The 4,735-nt window shown below is 43.0% G+C and overlaps 1 long non-coding RNA gene across 1 annotated transcript; it reads left to right on the top strand.

Annotated features, from left to right (window-relative positions):
- The first annotated feature begins 1,644 nt into the window (after positions 1 to 1,644).
- On the top strand, positions 1,645 to 4,445 carry LOC309338684. Its single transcript, XR_014155018.1, has 3 exons — positions 1,645 to 1,752; positions 2,487 to 2,553; positions 4,155 to 4,445. It is a non-coding gene; the product is annotated as an uncharacterized lncRNA (long non-coding RNA).
- The last annotated feature ends 290 nt before the right edge of the window (positions 4,446 to 4,735 follow it).

Genomic DNA, 4,735 nt, shown 5'->3' on the forward strand with positions numbered 1-4,735 from the left:
CTTTTCTTTTCTTCTGCCACAATCAGTGGCTTTTTGTCATTGTTGTTTAATTACACAAAAGATGCTTTTCCGCGATAGCAAAATGTTGGGATGAAATACTTTCTGCCACTTTTTTTGTGTGTGTCATTTGCCAGCTCGTCTTCTCCGCTTGGTGTGCTCTACATCTTCATCCAAAAGGACACTCTCAAAAGGATTTGAGGCGTTGGCTCCTAAATTTGCTTCCCTTCTGCCTTGCAACTACATAAAAATAATTAGGCCCTCTGCGTGAATGCAGCCTGATTCTCTTATAGCCAGTTCCATCATATCATGCTATATACAGGGGAAAGGAATCCTGTGGCCTACAGATGTTGGCCATTTTGTCTGGTATTGATGGGGGTTGGGAGTCCAGCAACATCTTGATAGCGGTAGGTTGTCCGATTGTGCTAATATACAATGGGTCTGCATGAGCTCTGTGCAGGGCTTGAATAATGACACAAGGTATTGTACTGAGGTGATTTTGCATCTCTCCCCCCACACCAAGTCAAAGCACAATGTCAGTAAACCCCCTGAGCCAAATGAGGCCCCACATTCTGCAACTCCATTGCTTTCCCATAGCTCTATAGCCCTCTAGATCCATTGTCTCTGCAAGAAATGAGGTTGTGAAAATGCTACCAGCAGAGTTTAGAAGAGCTCTGAGCTGCTTTGTTTTCTTGTTATAGCACAGCAGTTGAGGGTTGTTGTTTTTAAAGTTTAAAGCTTCATTTAAGCTGAAAAAAATATATTTCTGTGGCTCTGCTCTAACAATGGAAAACCACAGAGCTCTTCAGAATTCCACAGGCAACATTCTAGATAGGCCTTACAAAGAGAAGTATCAGAGCTGGTGTGAATCTGCAAAGCTTTTTTTTTTTTATGTACGCCACCCAGTCACCTCTTAATTATTTTTAAATAAGAAAGAACCAGGGACAAGTCCCCACCCCACCCTACAATCTCCTTTATGCCCCCCACAAAAAGCCCCTAGTCCTATTTGTCTGCAGTTTTTTTTGGGGGGGGGACTCTTAAAGAGAGGAAACAAACCAAAAGCCCAGCAAGGCCTGGACATGCTCTGTGGCCACAAAATGCCGACTGACTCTTGGGAGAAAAAACAGGAAGTCGGGGCGGGAGAAAGGAGTGGAGAACACCGCAAAGAGGCATGGTCAGAACCCTAAACAGACCCTTCAAACTGCAACATTTTGTTGCAGGTCTCACTTGTCTATTATTATTTCTGAGGGAAGAATTCAGTTGTGCTCGTCTGATTCTTCTGTCACAGCAAGCATTTCAGCTTGCCAGAAGAATGATCACCCCTCCTCTCCTTGCACACAACCCTTAGGTTTTCCATATACTTTAGTTGGGCCCAGTTGATGATGGCCAGGCAGACATCTGAGCCCATCTCTCTCAAAATACTATTCACTCACTGCAAGCTCTCCAGAGCTGGGGTCATCCAATGAAACTGACCAGCAATAAGTTTAAGTTCAAGCCAACAAAAGGGAAGCTTGCTTATCATGCAACACGTAACTTACCCAGGGACCATGTTGTCACAATATGTTTTTGTGATGGCCACTGGCACGAGGGCCTTTAAAAAGGATTGCACTGAGAGAAAGTGAGCCCCAAGTTCAGCAGAGACAGGCAGGCCTGCATTGTGTAGTAAAAAAAAAAAGTAGCAAGAGTGATGGAGGGAAGCAATCGAAATAATGGCTCCTTCTTTCATTGGATGTTATAATCAGAGGACACGGAAAGGTGAGTGGGAACTAAGGGAGAACGGGCCGATTGGTCTTCTATCTGCACTTTATAAAGGTTTCACAAAAAGACCGAACAATTGATTTCAGTGTAATGTTGGATTTTAATCAAAGCAGAGAATAAGTCAACTCTTTAATCAAGATTTTCTGTAATGGATTATTTTTCTAATTGGACGGGTACAGGAGACAAACGCATGGAACCTGGTGCTCGGTGGCATTCTTTAAATATTGGTAAACTCTCAATCTCAGCTGATTGTGAGATAAAATCTCTACTGGAGTAGGGCGCTCTTGGAGGTCACGCATTCAACTCCTAAAGCTATGCAATGAACAAGAGTCAGGCAACTATCAAGTTAATTCACCTCTGTAATGAAGACCATTCTCCTTGCTGAGACAGTTCATTGATGGGTTAAACGATGAAGGACAGAATCAGGACATCCCCACAGTTTACTGAGTTTTCCATTGGCGTCAAAACCCATGGGCAAAATCCAGCAAAACTCAGTCACCGCAATGAAGTCCCATTGATATCAACGAGAAATACAACTAAACCCAGTCAGTTGCTTTTAATAGGATGAAGGTCCTCTCTGAGCCAAGAGTGCCTGTTACTGCTTTTATAAGTAGGGATAGTTACTCTCGTCTAAAGGCTTATATATAGTATTCAAACAGTTCTGAACAGATAGAACCTGAGATATCTTAAGAGGGATAGGCTGACCAGATCATTCTATCTCAATCTCACAGGTCTATACTGTTCCATTCATTCCTGCTGTATGGCATTGCATCCCATACCATCCCTTTCTGCCCAACTGTGAGTACTTTATGCAAAATTTGTATAGAAAGTATACATTTTTTAAAAAAACATACCAATGATTTTCAAAGGCATTCACCAGTAAGATGGCATAAAGGGCTGTATGGGCTGGGACTTGGAGCAAGGAAGTCTTCCTGGCTCTGCTGTGCTGTGTCCCATCAATCTTACCTCTTGGTTCTTTATTTCTGGCTCTTGTTTTATCTCTGACATTCTGTCCTGTTGTACACATGCTGTTCACTTGTATATGAATTGGCCCACTCTTTTGCTGGCTGGTGTCCATCTATGTGTGCTGTGCAGCAAACCATTTTTTTCACCAGTTAGTTTTTAGGGTAAGAGGGGAGACTTAGGATTGGTGAAAAGTTTAATGACCCTCCTCCAAGGTTTACATTTCCGTGCATTGTTCACATACGGCTTGCAAGTATTTATTTCTTCTGCCTGCAGCACAGGTACCATTTTATTTTTCCAAACACGGGGGAGGCTTTCCTAAGGAAATCTTGGCCAATTCAGGGATTACATAGGTCACATTCTGCAGCCAATATGGATGATGTCACAAAGCCAAAACGGAGTAAGGGCTAGAATGCAAAACTTCCTGATGACACCACATAGCTGATCAGATTTGGCATTTGATGATTTAACAAAACCACGTCAATGTAAGGGCACTGCTTCATGCCTTCATTCTGAGTTGGTGAACATTTGGGTCCCATTCACAGGGCTGTCTGAAAAATTGCTGAAGAAAGGGAGGTCATTACACAAAGGAGTCAATCTCCATTCAATGCACCTCCTAGTTTTAGTTCAGCCCTGGTTCCAAAGGGCTCTTCCCTGCTTCTACCTTCCAAAATCCTACACAGCTCTCTCCTGCAACATGAGTCTTTTCCAGTTCCACTATCTCTGCTCCCACTTGTCCAGATTCTTCCCTCTGATTGATACTCCACTGATGCCTCTTGGCTTGACTCTGAGAACACAATTCCCCTGAGCCCTCCCTATAATCCAGTTCTTGTGTCACCTGCCAAACTTCAGCCCATACGAAGGTCCTTCAAATGAACCCCGCCATGACATTGCATCACCAAAGCCAAGCTGACAAAATGAACAGAAACCTTTTTCCAATGGGCTCAGTTATTACAGTTCTAATCTAACAAATGAATGGGGTTAGCCAGCACTGAAATCCAAGTCAATCGCCCTGAAGCAGCATCTTGGCTTCCGTTTCACTGCTTCTGGATAAGCAAAATATGGCAGTCTTTAAGGAGACCGGTGTATGAATGGAAAGAGCACCCATTCACTGGGGCTGTTAATTAATTAATTAAAACATTTCTCATATGGCTAAATCTATCTTTCTATCATCTATCCATCTATCTATCATCTATCTATCTATCTATCTATCTATCTATCTATCTATCTATCTATCTATCTATCTATCATCTGTCTGTCTGTCTGTCTATCTATCAGTCATTTGGGTTCCAATCCTATTCCACTAGAAATAAACCCTACTGAATTGAGACTCGTCCTGGATTTCACTGTTAGTGCATAAGTGACACTAGGTTTCTGAAACTGCAAAAAGAGGACACTATGATGACTCTCATTTTAAATACCCCTACTATATGTAGGCTACAGAAGCTGTGATATATTGCTGAGAGAGGCAGGAGCAGAGAAGAGGAAAGTAAGTCTTCAACCACCAGTTATGTCTATGTCTCATCCAGAAAGTATAGCCAGAGACATTTTGGTAAATTTTTAAAAAATCTACCCGGACAGAAACGTTACCGCTGAAAAAGAGGATGTGTCCTGGAAAAAGAGGACACACGACAACCTTAGTAAATACTGCAATTCTTTTGTTTTTACATCTTTGCAAGGGAGGAGGATGGGAAAAGAACCAAAACAACTTGGCCCCACCCATGTGACCGTTTCCCCTTCCATGTGACCTTATTGCACCCACCTATATGGCCTCATTGGCCACAGACTGCCCCACTAGGTCCAGGGGCTACCAGCCACAACTGTTTCCCTGGGTTCAGGGGGAGGGATGTTGACTTTTTGTCTCCTATTTTAGGGTGTGTAAGTGTTTTGCCTGGTTTTTTCGGGGGGGGGGGAGTTCTGAACTTTGCCAGTTTTCCTTCTCTGAAATGGGTATATTGTGCTGCTCTCAACAGTTCCGAAGAGGGTCAAATGTGCTCCAGGGTCCCAAAAGTGTGGG

This window comes from Podarcis erhardii (genome assembly GCF_964252035.2).
Source record: "Podarcis erhardii genome assembly, chromosome: 3".
Classification (NCBI taxonomy): domain Eukaryota; kingdom Metazoa; phylum Chordata; class Lepidosauria; order Squamata; family Lacertidae; genus Podarcis; species Podarcis erhardii.